Source organism: Phascolarctos cinereus, unplaced genomic scaffold (genome assembly GCF_003287225.1).
Source record: "Phascolarctos cinereus isolate Bilbo 61053 unplaced genomic scaffold, phaCin_HiC Scaffold_8;HRSCAF=390, whole genome shotgun sequence".
In the NCBI taxonomy this organism is placed as follows: Eukaryota; Metazoa; Chordata; class Mammalia; order Diprotodontia; family Phascolarctidae; genus Phascolarctos; species Phascolarctos cinereus.
The window spans coordinates 74790929-74807521 of NW_027556291.1; the positions used below are offsets into that span (position 1 = coordinate 74790929).

At 41.5% G+C, this 16593-nt stretch overlaps 1 pseudogene; it reads right to left on the minus strand.

Annotated features, from left to right (window-relative positions):
• Positions 1 to 773: 773 nt before the first annotated feature.
• The window catches only part of LOC144455066 (E3 SUMO-protein ligase KIAA1586 pseudogene), a 52367-nt pseudogene continuing 36547 nt past the window's right edge, over positions 774 to 16593 (minus strand).

Below are 16593 nucleotides of genomic sequence, written 5' to 3' on the forward strand. Positions count from 1 at the left end.
GTCCTACAGTCTACATGCACACTCAGAATGCAATATGGATATTAAAGAGGTGGGTAGGGGGGAGCGAGGTGGTGCAATGGATAGAGCTCTGGCCTTGGAGTCAGGAGGAACTGAGTTCAAATGCGGCCTCAGACACTTGACACTTACTAGCTGTGTGACCCTGGGCAAGTCACTTAACCCCAATCGCCTCACCAAAAAAAAAAAGGCAAAAAAAAAAACCAACCCAAGTCTTGGACAGGGCTAGTAAATAGGAAGGTGAGGAAATGTTGCTGATACGTTTGACTGAAGCATTTGAGAAAGCATGCCATACTATTCTTGTGGAAAACATGGCAAGATGTGGTCTGTCCTCTAGACAAAGAAACAATGAGATGGACACGAAACTGCTTGAATGGTTGGACCAAAAGAGATTCCTGGTGCTCCAAGGTGTAGGTGGTAGGAGGCTCTAGTGCAGCGCCCCATGAAGCGGTAGTCTGCTCTGTGTTTAATATTTTATCGGTGTCACGGTTGAGAGTCACAAATTAGATGAGCATAGATGGCATGTTCATCCAATTTGTAGATGACACCGAGCTGAGAGGGGTGGCTAACACACTTGGTAACAGAGTCAGAGTCCCCAAAGGTCTTGCCAGGCTCTTAGAGCATTGGGCTGAATGAAATCAAACGAAGATCAATAAGGATACCTATAAAAACCTGATTACAAGAAGTTACTTCACCAGTAAAGGCATGAAAAAGCTCCAGTTTATAAAATATCTGGGGGTTTTACTCAGTGATGTCCCACTAATGTCTAACAACTTGCTCTCTCCCTCTCCCCCCATGAAGATATAAGTACATAAGTTTATGGTAAAATTTATGGATATAAAGGATATGTAGCACACAATTTGTAACAATATTAAAATATGCAACATTCTTTATTGTAAATTCCATATCTCCAAATGATTCTCTCATAACCGATTTCTTTGATTTTTGTAGAACTTTTGTATACCTAGCCAACCTGTGCTTAAAATTCAATTGTGATTGGAGGAATGGAGTGACATCCCAATCTGCTAACTCTTTTCCCACTACATTTATTGTCATTAAATCTGCTATGTGATCTACAATTAAACGATTTCTCACCTTTGTACAAAGTATATTTGTTAAACTGAAACCTTTTACATCTTCAGCTGTACTCACTGCAATAGTGCTAACTATCCTTTTAGCTTTTTGTGGGGATTGGAACATTGATTCTACATTGCTATTTTTAAAATCCTCAAAATCATTCAAATGAACTTCATCTTTTAAAATTGTGCTTAATGACAATTTTTTTTCCACCAGCTATCCATGGTGAAGTGAGTTCTTCATAAGGCCACCTACATAGTTCTAATAAATCAAAATAAAATGCTTTCATTGACTGAGTCAAATTTATAAGAATACAAACCATTCTTCAATTGATAAATGGTCAAAGGATATAAACAGGCAATTTTCAGACAAAGAAATCAAAATTATCTATAGTCACATAAAAAAAATGCACTAAATCACCATTGGTTATAGAAATGCAATTAAAATGACTTTGAGATACCATCTCTCACCTATCAGATTGGCTAATATGACAAAAAAAAGAAAATGATAAGTGTTGGAGGGGATATGGGAAAACTGGGACACCAGTGCACCGTTGATGGAGTTGTGAACTGATCCAACCATTCTGGAGAGCAATTTGGAACTATGCCCAAACTGCTGTGCATGCCCTTTGACCCAGCAATACTCCTACTAGGTCTGTATGCCAAAGAGATTAAAAAAAAAAAGAAAAGGGAAAAGACCTAGATGTACAAAAATATTTATAACAGCTCTTTTTGTGGTGGCTAAGAATTGGAATTGAAGGGATGCCCCATGGCTGAACAAGTTGTGGTATATGATTGTGATGGAATACTAATGTACCATAAGAAATGACAAGTAGTGTATGGTCTGATGCTGAGTGAAGTGAGCAGAACCAGGAGAGCGTTGTACACAGTAACAGCCAGGTTGTTCAATGACTAATATTGATAGACTTAGCCCTTCTCGGCAATGCAAGGATCTAAGGCATCTCAAAAGGCCTCATGATGGAAAATGCTATCCACATCCAAAGAAAGAACTGTGGAGTTTGAATGTAGATCGAAGCATACTATTTGCTATTTTGTTTTCTTCTGTTGTGTTTTGTTTCCTCTTTCTGGTGGTTCCTCCTATTGGTTCTAATTCCTACTTACAACATCACTAATGTGAAAATATGTTTGATAGGAATGTATATGTAGAGCCTATATCAGGTTGCACACTGTCTTGGGAGGAAGGTGAGGAGGGAGGGGGAGAAAAATTTAAAACTCAAAAGCTTATGGAAGTGATTATTGATAAATCAAAATAAATTAATTAAAAAAAGAAATGACAAGTAGGATGATTTCAGAAAAACCTGGAAAGACTTACATGAACTGATGCAAAGTGAAATGAGCAGAACCAGGAGAATATTGTACATGATGACAGCAATATTATATGATGATCAACATAGCTGTTCTCAGCAATATAATGATCCAAGACAATCCCAAAGGACTCGTGATGAAAATACTATCTTCCTCCAGAGAAAGAACTGATGGTGTCTGAATATAGAGTGAAACACACTTTCTTTCTTTCTTTCTTTCTTTCTTTCTTTCTTTCTTTCTTTCTTTCTTTCTTTCTTTCTTTCTTTCTTTCTTTCTTTCTTTCTTTCTTTCTTTCTTTCTTTTTTTCTTTTTTTTTTTTTTTTTTTTCTTTTTTTTCTTTTTTCTTTTTTTTTTCTTTTCTTTCTTTCTTTCTTTCTTTCTTTCTTTCTTTCTTCCTTCCTTCTTTCCTTCCTTCCTTCCTTCCTTCCCTCCTTCCCTCACTCCCTCCCTTCCAAGTTTTCTTCCACAAAATGACTAATATGGAAAGGTTTTACATGATTGCACACATATAATCTATATCAGATTGCTTACTATCTCAGGGGGAGGGGAGCAGAGGGAGGGAGGGATAGAATTTGGAACTCAAAACTTAAAAAAAATGTTAAAATTGTTTTGACATGTAATTGGGGGAAAATAAAATATTGTCAAAAATAAAATACTTTCATTGTTGTTTCTATCCAATAAAAGACATAAGTTCATATGTTTAATTATATTTTCTAGTAACATATTCCTAGGAAGAACATTAATTTGATGATTTTCATTAAATGGAATATCTTTAAACTTATCTGATGACTGAAACTTCAGTTTGAGATTAATGCTTCCGGTACCAATCTTTGAATTTTCCAAAGCTCTTGTGGTGCATTCATTGGATTAAGTTTTGCACTTTCTGGAAGTTAGGTGATCCTCACTACAATACAAAGTTAGGGAAAATTCTTCAAGCCTGTCAATCATGAAAACAAAGTCTAGCAAGAAATTAACGTTAGCTTATCTCTGTGCCCAACACAGCTAAGAAGGTGAGTGCACATATGGACTGCAGGATGTGGGTGCCAACCAGTGGTTCAGGCCCAAGATGGACCAATTTTAATCATTTCAAGTTCTTTAGCTACAGTTTCTAGCCAAGTTTGATTTTTATTAGATTGGTGAGAAATAGAATAAAATTAAATCCAGGAAGATTTTAAACTGATTAACTTGTTTTATTTCAGATGTTGAATCTTCAAGTGATCATTTCAATTGATGATTCAAACACGGCCACATGATGATTTTAGGAAAATTTTCTAACAGCTTGGTAGCTACTCCAGGCTTTCTTCCCAGCATTGTATTAACACCATCCCAGTGAAATGCAGTTCAGTCCACTTTCAAATATTCATTATTAAAGCCGGGTCAAGAAAACATTAATGTATTCAAAATACACGGTGCTATGGTTGACACCAGTTCTTTTAAAGCAACAGGTAACATAACCAGTGTGGGAGCTAATTGAATTGTGCACTGACCAGCTTGGGAAAATTCTTGAAAATTTAACAATTGGCCAGTAGGAGCTTGCTCCCACACTCCACTGGTTTAACCAGACAGCCAACTTCCTGTGAGTCAGCAGTGTGATATGGCAGCCCAGCGAGCTAATGTGATCCTGGGGTGCTCAGAGGGGTAGAGCTTCCATAAATAAGTAGCTGAGAGTCTGCACTCTGCCATGGTCAAACCCCATCTAGTACACTGTGTTCAGGTCTGGGCACCACAGTCTAAAAGAGGCAATAAATATTTAACAGAGGAAGGTAATAAGATGGCAAAAGGCCTTGAGCCTATGCCATACAAGGAACAATTGAAAGAATGGGGTTGTTTAGCCCAGAGAAGAGAAGACTCAGGAGGACTATGATACCATTCCAAGTAGTTGAAAGAGCATCATGTGAAAGAGGGACTAGACTTGGTCTATTTAACCCCTAGAGGGAAGAACCAGGAGCGTTGGATTGGAGTTGTGGAATGAGCTGGGTGGTCACTTGTTGGGTATGGTAGAATGGGTCTTCCTTTTGGGTCTAAATTGGACTAGGAGGCCCTGGGGTCTCTTCCAGCTTGAAAATTCTGTGATGTGGGTACAGGGCAACTTTTATTGGTTTAATTTATTACCAGAGAAAATGTTCAAGAAACAAAGGACTCAGAGAAACAGAGAATCGTAATGCACTCAAGTAACTCATCAGCCACCTCACCCCCATTCATTAAAATAAAAACATTTTCCACAGAATGAAAAAAAAAACACTTTGGGGGACAAGGGCTCTTCACCCCTCTTACCTTAAACCTGCCCTACCCAAGTGATCCACAGCAACATCAGGAGGGCAACACCGCCAACCTCACTTCTTGCCCAGGCCCCTTGGAGCTCAGCAGCCCTCTTTCCGGGTGTACCACTCTGCTCCCAAAGTCAGTCTCCTCCTCCTTGCCAGTCACCTTGCCTTGCCCTCTCACACAGGTGCCCTTCCTTCCTGCCCCATGCCAAGGTCCCCTTTATGTATGGTCTTCACCCATTAGAATGTAAACTCCTTGAGAGTAGGGATTGTTTTGTTTGCTTGTATTTGTATCCCCAGCCCTTAGCACAGGGCCTAGCACAGAGTAAGTTCTTAATAAATGCGCTCTCTCTCTCTCTCTCTCTCTCTCTCTCTCTCTCTCTCTCTCTCTCTCTCTCTTCCTCCCTCTCATCACTTTCTTCACTTTCTCCACTTTCTTTTCTATCTATCTATCTATCTATCTATCTATCTATCTATCTATCTATCTATATCTATCTATCTATATCTATCTATCTATCTATCTGTCTGTCTGTCTATCTATTATCTATCTATGTCTATCTATCTACCTATCTTGCCCCTCCCTATGGCATAGCTTTATTCCGCTGCTGGTGGTCCTATTGTTCCTCCAAGAGAATACTATTGAGGAAATTTCACTAGGACAATGATCTCCAAAGTGGGGAACATAGTCTGCTAACAACTATGGGAAGAAAATATCAGAATTTCTATTCCTATTTATTTTTTGTCTTTAAAATATTCAACTTTCCTAGTATTTAGTATGTGAAATGACAGTGGTACCTTCACTTGGCCCATTTGTCAGATGGTGATATGTCACATGCAGTATATCAGGAATCTGTAGAAAGACAGGGATTTCACAATGGGCAGATGTTTGATAGCAGCATCCTCAATCATTCATTCATTTCTGGTGTATTGAAACACTCCAAAGTTTACATGTATCCTGTGAAGTGCATTTATATTATCTAGTTTTTAACTAAACTAACCCTCACAAAATTGGACAAGTGGCTTAAAATAGTCCTGAAGAGAAACCAGAGATCAAAGATGTAATGGGACCCTTCCTGTGGGAATCTACTTTCAGCCATGCATTTGACCCATCCTCTGAGATCCTTATAATAGTTTAAGGACTCAGGATGACACATAGTAAAAGAAGAGGCTGCCTCTTGCATGTAGCGTTCCAGACGACAAGCTGTGATTTTAGTGAAAGATAAAGAAAAATGGCCCTTCTGTGCTCTCACCTAATAGTAGTAGGGGTTACCTCTCCCCATGTAGAGTGTGGACTCAGCTATGAATCCACCCCCACCCCCCACAAGCCATCACCACCCCCATTCCAAACTACCCTGTGTTTGGCATTCAAAGCCCTTCCTATTCTGGCCCCTTCTACCTTTCCAGTCTTCTTACACCTTGCTCCCTGACACATACTCTTTGATTCAGTGACACTGGCCTCCTGGTTTTTCCACAAACAAGATCCTCCATCTCTCAAGTCTGGGCATTCTCTCTGGCTGTCCCCTCTGCTTGGAACGCTTTCTTTCCTCTGCTTCAACTACTGACCTCCTTGGCTTCCTTAAGTCCCAACTAAAATCCTACCTTCTACAGGAAGCCTTCCCCAACCCCTCTTAAGTCCACTATCTTCCTTCAGTTAATTATTTTCCATTTATCCTGTATAGAGCTTGCTTTGCATATATTTGTTTGCTTGTAGTCTCTTCCATTAGATTGTGAGCTCCTTGAGGGCAGGGACTGTCCTTTGCTTCTTTCTGTATCCCCAGGGATACAAAAAGCGCAATGCCTTACACATAGTAGGCACCTCATATATGTTAATTGATTGATCTAGCAGAGCTTCCCAGCTGGATGATAGGGCTGAGCAAAATCCAGGTCAGGAACTTGCAGAGTTCAGATTAGGAGGGGTAAAAATCAGACTTTGCCCTGGATCCCTTTGGGAGTACTGAAAGCTTGCAGGTCCCAGCCTGAGCTGTCCTTGAGATCCTGGAACAATACAACACTCACTGGTGGTACAGTGGGGATTTACCATAGGCATTGGAAGGAATGTATTGTATATTAGTTATTTCAAATATTCCTTTGTAAAAACTAATCTGGTAAGTGGTTAAATGAAACTGGGGTACAAGGTAACCTCTAAAATTGAGGGGAATCATTGATGAGGGCCAAGCCAATGACAGAGAACCTAGACACCTCCATGCCTCCTTAAGGGCACAGGAGAACACTGGGGGAGAGGGGAGATGTAACACACCTGGCCTTCAAGCAGTGGGGGCCAGGATAATCACTGTTACAGTTATCAAAATGAGACCTTTAGATAGTATAATCTTTAAGATACATTTTGATGAGATGGGGAGTGACCATGAAAACCTCATGCCCACCAAGGGCTTCACTGAGTGTCTCATAACAAAGTACTTGAAAGACTTACTGAACCTGAATATGATATATGCAATTTTTTTTTAAACAGAAAAGATGAGTGTTCCAATTTGCTGACCTGTCAGGTGATGACAAGCAGCTGTTGGCAGTGCTCCCTAGCACACATTTAAGGAAAAATAAACACTTAATCAGTCCCTTTGAGATAAAAGTGATGTTTTTAACATTCACTTTAAAATGAATCAAAAAATTTATGATGGCAAACTCAAGATGGTAGAGTGATAGGAAGCATTTTTGTCTAACTCAACAACCTAGAAAATACACCAGCTGAATTGTGATCAGGAAAGCCAAGAAAAAGTTACAAGTCAGAGGACAGCTTAAGAAGATAGAAAGAGAGGTCCAATGACACTGGGGAGAAAGGTAACCAGGAGCATGTCAGAGGGCAGGGCCAGCATTCCGGTACTCAGGGACTACAAGGGGACAGACTGGACACTAGGCCAGGAAGCTACAAGGCAGAAAGAGACCTCATATGCCCCTGAACTAGAGGGGAAAAATGGATTTGTAATGTAATAGAAGACTTCCAAGTGTTCCTGATGAAAAGACCAGAACTAAGGAGAAAACTCGATATTTAAACATAGGAGCCAAAAGAAGCATAAAGAGGTAAACATGAAGGAGAAATCATAAAGAATAAACAAGGTGAAGTTTATTACATTCTAATATAGGGAAAGGACATGTGTAACCCCTCAGAATGTCATATTCTCTGGGGAAATTAGAGGGAGTCTCATTAAACAGAGATTCTCATTCTGATTCTATTATATTGGGAAGATCTCAAAAGAAGAATGGGAGGGTAAGGAAGAGAAATGTATGGGTAGAGAAAAAATGTGGAAAATTATCACATAAATGGGGTCCACAAAGAAGAATTTATACAATGGAGAGGGCAGTGGAGAACTGTTGCCTCTCTCTCTCTCTCTCTCTCTCTCTCTCTCTCTCTCTCTCTCTCTCTCTCTCTCTCTCCCTTCCTCCCATTCTTTCTCTCTCACTCTCTCTGTCTCTGTCTCTCTTTCAAAATTTTAGATTCCAGGCCTCCCTCTTTCTCTGAGCCCCTCAGATTCCAGTCTTTTATCTCTCTTTCTTAGAGTCATACTCTAGGCCTCTCTCCCCCCAATCCTCAGACTCCAGACCTTTCTCTCACCAAGAGCATCATTCTTTCACTCTGTTCCTCAGACACCAGGCCAATCTCTCTCTCTAAGCCTCGCCTTCCTGTCTTCTCTCTCTCTGTCTCTGATCCTCACACTTCTCCCACACTGTGAACCTCAGATTCCAAGCAATGAGACACATAATCATGGCCTCTCTCTGTCACTGAACCACAGATTCCAGACCCTCATCTCTCTCTCTCTCTCTGACCCACAAACTACAGCCCTTTTTATCTCTCTCTCTCCTTCAAACTCCTGGCCCTTTCTTATTTTCAGTGTCTGACTTCAGTCCTTTCCTTCTCTGGCCCTCAGATTCAAGGTCTCTGTCGTCTTCTCTGAGGCTCACTACCCTTCCTTTGTCCTTTATCTGATAAGCATCAGACTCTTCCTTCCTCAGACTGCAGACAGCTCCCTGCCAGAGTGTCAGAATCCATGCCTTTCTTCATCTCTCTTTCTGATGCTCACTATACACGTGTCTCTCTCCCCTAGGGGCTCACATTTCAGGCCTTACCTCCTCTCTGAGCTCCAGACTCCAGGCCTCTCTATATGGGAGCATCAAAATTCAGATTAATCTCTCTCTCTAAGCCTCACCATCCTGCTCAATCTCTCTCTCTCTGTGTCTCTGTTTCTTTGTCTCTCTGTGTCTCTGTCTCTGTCTCTATCTTTCTCTCCCTCTCTCATCCTAAGACTATAAACCTGACAAGCCTGAAGGTATGTCTCTCTCATTTCTTCTCCTAGGCCAGTCTTGTAGGTTTTCCTGACACTGTTCTCTCCTGGTTCTCCTCCTACTTGCTGATCTTAGTCCATTGTTTCCTGGATCTTCCTCCAGGTGACTCCTAAGGATCATGGGTACCCCCCCCCAAGGACCTATCCTGAGCTCTCTTCTGGAAATGATGATCTTTAACTGGTGGATGAACCCAATTCCTGGCCTGGCTTGATAGAACATGTATTTAGAGGGATTTGTGTGAACAGTGCAGAGCTGTCTTGAAATGGAAAATATCAATGTTCTAGCAAGTAGTTTAACAAACTTGTCCTTTTTCAATGTTTATGTCACCCTCCCCCAAGAGGAGAATAGTTACTATAAAGAATGTTGCTGTTTTGAGTCTTTGCTGCTCTTTGTGTGGGAAGCATTTCTTTTGTGGAGAAAAGAGAAATAATTGCCTTAGACTTGATGGGCACAATAAGGTCCTTTCTCCTCCTCCCCCCTCTGGAGGAGGCTGTGGGAATGAGCCAAAACTTCAGTATGAAGTAATGTTTCCCAGTGTGAAGTAATGTTTCTGGGGTTGGCACCCAAAAGTGTGCAAAGAAATGAGCCTGGCCCTTCTTTTAGGTGGCTTGTCTTCCCTAGGACTAAATCCTGTTTGTACCTGCCCAGGCCTAGAGTTACGAGGGGCCTTGTAGTGGCAAGGGAGACTCAGGCAATGGTGGCACAGGTTGGTGAGCCCCTGCCCCTATGCTAATCACGGGCATTAACTATTGTAATAGCTCTTATTCTGTTATCACATTCATTTTCAAATCTATCCCTCTGTTCCCCTCTCCTTAGGGAGCTGTCCCTTCTCTAAGGAAGAATAAAAAGGACAGAGAGGAAAAGAGCTCAGCCAGTCCAGCCAACCCATTACCCCAAGGGTGCCAGTTTACGCCAGCTCTGCCACTCCTATAGTCCTTCTCCCTCCCCCTCCCAGGCCCTAGCTATGCTCTCTCCTTCACAGCCAAGCTTGGCTACCAGCTTGGTGCAGCTCCTGGCACTTTTTTCTCTCCTCCTACACTATTGTGGTCCCTGCTGTCCTGCTTCAGCTCACTCTCCCCCACCTCCCATTAGGTCAATCATTGCCTGGGGTGTCCCTGCAGATTCTCTGGATTCTTACTCTAACAGCCTCTTGGGAGTGGGGTGAAACTGGTCCCTGCCCCCTCTGAGAGGACTGTCACTAAATCCAGCCAAGGGCCAGGGGACACTGCCAGTGGAGGGGAGAGAGGAAGGCCATGGAAGGAGGAGCACTCAGCCCTCTAGCAGGCTGTGACTGGAAGCAGACAGGGCCTTGGACCACCTGCCTGGACCCGGGCGGCGGGGGGGGGGGCTGCCCTATTTCGCCTCACACCTGGGCTTGGAGAAAAGACCCCAGTCCAAGGATTTACAGGCAATGGGTATCTAGGAAACTCATCCAACCATGAGTTTATTAATAGTCTGAGAAGCAAGCAGGCAAAAACTGGCACCAGGACGGGTGCACACACAGACACAGTGCCTTCTTTGATTCTGGCACACCATGCTAGGTGATCCTATGCTAGTGTCTCCCATGTTTTACAATCAATTCCAAAGTTCTTCAGAGACATATTGAGAATGTCCTTGTATCACTTCTGACCTCCATGCAAGCACCTATCTTGTATGAGTTCTTCATAAAATAGTCTTTTAGGCAAGTGTAAGTTAGGCATTCGAACAATGTGGCCAGCCCGTGGGAGTTGTGCTCTCTGCAGTAGGGTTTGAATACTTGGCAGTTTAGTTTGAGAAAGGATCTCCATATCTAGTACCTTATCCTGCCAGGTAATCTTCGGAATATTCCTAAGACACCTCAATTGAAAGTGGTTCAATTTTCTGGCATGTCACTGGCATGTCACTGTCACTGGCATGACAGTATGCATGTAGATATGTCAAGGTTTCACAGGCACACAACAATGAGGTCAGAACAAGGACTCTGTAGACCTTCAGTTTAGTGAGCAGTCTAATACCTCTTCTCTCCCACACTTTCTTTTGGAGCCTCCCAAACACTGAGCTAGCTCTGGCAATATGTGCATCAACCTCATCATCTATGTGGACATCCCTGGAAAGTGTACTGCCAAGCTAAGTGAACTTATCCACAGCATTCAAAATTTTTCCATTTCATACTTCACCTGGAAGATGGTCCATCTATTTGAGAGCCAGTGTGGCTTCAAAAAGGGTCAAGGAATGGTTGATATGGTGTTTGTTGCCCAACAACTCCAGGAGAAATGCCAGGAGCAGAACAAAATTCTGCATTCAGTGTTCATTGACCTGACCAAGGCCTTTGATACTGTTAGTCATGAGGGCTTGTGGAAGATCATGGCAAAATTTGGTTGCCTGGACAAGTTCATCAGTATTGTACACCATTTTCATGACAGCATGTTTGCATGAGTTCTGGGTAATGGATAATGCTCTTGCACTTTCCTAGCCACCAATGGAGCGAAGCAGGGCTGTGTGCTTGCTCCCATGTTTTTTAGCATGATGTTTTTAGTGATGTTGTGAAACGCCTTTAACAAGGATGAAAACAGCATGAAGGTCAGCTACAGCACTGATGGTTAATTATTTAACTTGAAAAGGTTACAAGCCAAGGGTAAGGTGGAGGGAGAGTTGGAGTGTGACATTTTGTTTACAAGTGATTGTGTACTAGATACAGCCTCTGAGGCTGAGATGCAACAGAGTATGTGGATCCATTCTCTGCGACTTGTGCTAATTTTGGTCTGACAATTACCACCAAGGAAACAGAGGTTCTTCACCGGCCAGCACCACAGCATCCACACGTGGAACCATTAATTATAGCAAAGGGAGAAATTTTGAACTTCCCTAGTATTGCCTAGGGTACCACCATCCTTCCAATTCCCCAGACTGCACACTTAAATTTCATTCTCTACTCTACTCTCTCTCACCCCTCAGAGCCTATCGGTTGCCAAAGTCTAATGTCTCTCACACAAGCCCCCTTCTCTCTTCTGACATTACCTCCACATTGATGCAGGTCTTAATCACCTGGTACCTCGACTATTGCCATAGCCTGGTGTTGATTTCCTTGCCTCAAGTATGTCCCCACTCCAGTCTATCCTCCGATCGGCTGCCAAAGCAATTTCCCTAAAGTGTAGGTCTGACCATGTCACACCTCTATTTACCAAACTTCAGTGGCTCCCTATCACCTCCAGCATCAAATATAAATTTTTTTGGTCATTCAAAGCTTTTCATAAATTAAATTAAATTTAACAAATTAAAAATAAAGAACATGGAGAAAGATGCTATCTTCATCCAGAGAAAGAACTGATAAGTAGAAGTATGTATAGAATAATTTACATATATATATCTACTTGTGTCTAATGGTAGCTACCTCTAGAGTGGGGAAAGGGGGAGGCCAAGGAAGAAAAAAAATAAATTTACTTGATACTTTTGTTGTATATTTAGAGGGAATAGTAAGCTGTATGTGGCAGATTTGCGGTTTCATGTGTAATTATCTTTTTTTTTATTGTACTGTGTTATGGAAATGCTTGTTTTGTTCTATGAATTGCAAATAAAACAAAATTTAAAGAAAGCTTTTCATAACCTATCCCTCCTACCTTTCTAGTTTTCTTCCACTTTGAACCTCCATTTCCACTATCATTCCCTGCTCTTTAATCCAATGAAAGTGGCTACCTTGCTGTTCCGCAACCAAGACACTCTGTCTTCTACCTCTGGGCATGTTCTCTGGCTGTTATTCATTCCTGGAATCCTCTCCCTCATCATCTCAGCCTTCTGGCTTTCCTGGATTCCTTCAAGTCCCAACCAAAATCCCACCTTCTACAAGAAGCCTGTCCCATTCCCCCTTAACTCTAGGGCCTCCCCATTGTTGATTATCTTTGATTTATCCTTTCCATATCTTGTTCATATATACTTGTTTCCATGTTGTTTTCCCCATTGGATTATGAGTTCCTTGAGGGCAGGCACTATCTTTTGTCTTTCTTTACACCCCCAGTTCTTAGTGCAGTGCCTGGCACATAGCAGTCACTTAATAGAGACATGGGCATGTTTGTAGGCAGTAAGGAAGGGGGGCTTGGTATCAGAAAAGACTGCACCATGGATGGCCAGGTACCAAAATGACTGGATTGTGATAGTCAGGGCAATGTCACAAGGGGGACTCTATTTATCAGGATGTACAAATGCTTCCCTTCCAAATGTGGACTTTTGTCTGAATATCGACCAGAGAGGGAATATTCATTGCTCTCACCAGATAGATATATAGACAGATATATCTACATATAGATAGTTACACACATATTTGCACATACATACTGATGTGGCCCTCTGGCACTGCCTTTTTAACTATTCCACAGCCACAGAGAACAAGAAATTTGCTTCTCACTTATAGGATACTGGATGCTGGACCTATAATATCTATGATGAATTTTCCAACATCTTATTTGGTTGCCTGACTTCTGATTTGATAATTCATAACTGTGAAAGTGGTGCATGTGAAACCACCATATCTTGAAGGAATCTCACCATTGGGCTATTCCAAAATAGAACTCACTTGCATTGGCATATGGCCACCCTGACTTTTTGACTTCCACGGCACCCATCTTAGAATAACTATGACAGTTGGGGATATGATCTCTAAAATAATCTTGATGCATTAGATTAAGAATTTGAGGGCAGAGACTATCTTTTGCCTCTTTTTGTATTCCCAGAGCTTAGCACAGTGCCTGGCACATAGTAGGTACTTAATAAATGCTTATTGATCTATTTTGTTGATTTAATTTTATTGACTTAACATGTAAGCAGAAAGACACATACACACTCATCCTTTCTTAGACAATCCATTGGAAGGAGAGGGGACCTTTGGACCTTTGACCTGAATGAAACACAACATAACCTGACCAAGATACAGCAACAATTACATAAGCATCAGCAAGATGTAATGCAGGGGAATAAATAGTTAGGCTGGAATTCGTAAAGGGAAAGCTATATTAAGAGTGGCATGATGATTAGTGCCAGGCAAAAGACTGCTGGACATGGACAAGAATGGAAGATTATGAAAGAATAGTGCAGTCTCTGCTCCAGTGTTGGCAGCTGGCTTGGACCACAGTAGACTTGCCATGAGACACTCTGGGATAATTGGAAGAATATTGGAATCTTCCCTGGTCCATTAACACTTTAATTTGAAATGTTTTAATGCTCAGTGTGTGCCATTTTCTAATCCTAAGCAATGTAAACATTTTCTAATTGGAGTCGTTATTTGGACTGCATTAATAATACTTATGATATTAGTTACAGATCATCCTAGGAAGTTATGAATTATTTCCAGTGGCTGCAAGGATAGGCAGAAAGTAGAATGTAGTAAGAATGTTTTAGTGCCTCCCAAAGCTAGTGGGAGTAAGTTTGTCAATTTAGTATAACTGATAATATAGTGAGAATAAATTCTATTACTGTATTAAGATAATTTATTGACTTTGTATTACTGATTCTATTTTGCTTTAAGCCTCCAGGCTAGCTTCATCAGCCTGTATAACTCTGAAGATAGCTCGATAATTGTTCCCAGCATTGAAGACAGACCCCAGAGTGGGATGTGCTGCATATTTGGTGTCAAAGCCAAGAACCAGAAAGACAGCCTGAACAGTGAACCAGCCAGACTAAAAACAAACAGCCAACCCTTTAAACTGGAGCCCAAAATGACTCACAGAAATACCTCCAATCATAGCTATGCAATGAAGAAAAAAAGAGAAGCTCTTTGAAAAGCCAGTGGAGGAAGGAGGGAGGGTTGTACGAAGATAACATTCCACTGGGTCTTGGAGATGCCCTCCTCTAGGCAATTGGGGTTAAGTGACTTGCCCAGGGTCACACAACTAGTAAGTGACAAGTATTTGGTCTGAGGCCGGATTTGAACTGAGGTCCTCCTGACTTCAGAGCCAGTGCTATATCCGCTGCACCACCTAGCTGCCCCTAGATAAAAATTTCTAAGAGAAAGAAAGATGTTTCTAGACGAACCTCTAAAAACCTCACTTCCAACCCAGATATCCACAAAGGGAACCTCTGAGTCTCGTAGAGATCAATGGATAGACATGCAGGGGAGGGGTAAATGTAGGTTAAAGCACAGAGGGAAGAGTGCAGGAAGGCACCCTTAGAGCCTTCTACGCAGTTCCAGCATTCTCTTCCTGGTGCTATACATTTTCAATTATAAAATATGTTCTCCCTCTCCCCTCTCCCCCCTCCATTGGAAGGGAAAAAACAAAACCATTGTAACAAAACTCAGCATGGTCAAGCAAAACCAATCCCCATACTGGCAATGCCCCCCAAATATGTCTTAGTCTACCCCTTGAGTTCATCACCTCTCAATGAGGAGGTGGGCAGCAGGGGTCATCACCGTCTCCCTAGAATTCTTCTTGGTCATTGAGTGATCCTATTTCTAAAGGCTGTCAAAATTGCCTCTACAAGATTGTTATTATTGTATAAATTGCTATTCTGATTGTCTTCACTTCCTTCCACACTGGCTTATGTAAATATTCCTTGGTTCTTCTGAAACCGTCCCTTTTTGTCATTTCTTAAAGCACGATGGTATTCTATAACATTCATATACCACAATTTATTTAGCCATTTCTCACTGGGCCATCACTAGTTGTCCTGAGTTTTGTCTTACCACTGGATTTCAATGACTCTGGAGAAGAGAGTGTGACTGCTTTGCACAGCTCTGTCTTACTTAAATCCAATTCATGTGCAAGTAAAGACGTCACCCTCCTGATGTCATTGGTCCTCTTTGGGAATGAAGGACTGATGACAGTAACAACAACAGCCATTCCCCAATTGATGTATACCCTTTTAGTTTGCAGTCTTGGCCAGAACAAAACGAGTTGCAATAAATATTTTTTCATATAGGTCCTTTTCCTTTTTCTTTGATCTCCATGTAGTGATATCACTGGGTCAAAGGGTATGTACAATTTAGTAACTTCTTGGGCACAACTTCAAAATTGCTTTCCAGAATTGTTGTTCTTGTTGAGTCATTTCAGTGTGTCCAACTCTTCATAGTCCCATTGGGGTTTTCTTGGCAAAGATACTGGAGGGATTTGCCATTTCCTTCTCCAGCTCATTTTACAGATGAGGAACAGAGACAAACATGGTTAAGTTGTGCCCAAGATCACACAGCTCATTAAGTATCTGAGGTTGGATATGAACTCAAGTCCTCCTGACTCCAAGGCCAGTGCTCCATCTACTGCACCACTTAGCTGCCACCTAGCTGGAATAGCTTTCCAGAATAGCTGGACCAGTTCACAAGTCCACCAAAAGTGTCTCAATAGTGTTCTCCAGAAGCCCCTCTAACATTTGTCCCTTTTCCTTTTTCTGTCAATTTTATTAATTTGACCAGGATGAGATGAGTCCTCAGAGTGATTTTAATTTGGATTTCTCTAAGTATTAGTGATTTGGAGCATATGGTCATAAACAGCTTGAATTTCTTCCCTTGGGAACTGCATGCTCATATTGTTGGACCATTTATCAATTGCAGAATGGCTCTTATTCTCAGAAATTTTGATAGTTTCTCTACATATCTTGGAGAAAATTGCTGTAATGCATTTTACCCAGTTATCCTTTTCTCTTCTAATTTTGACTGC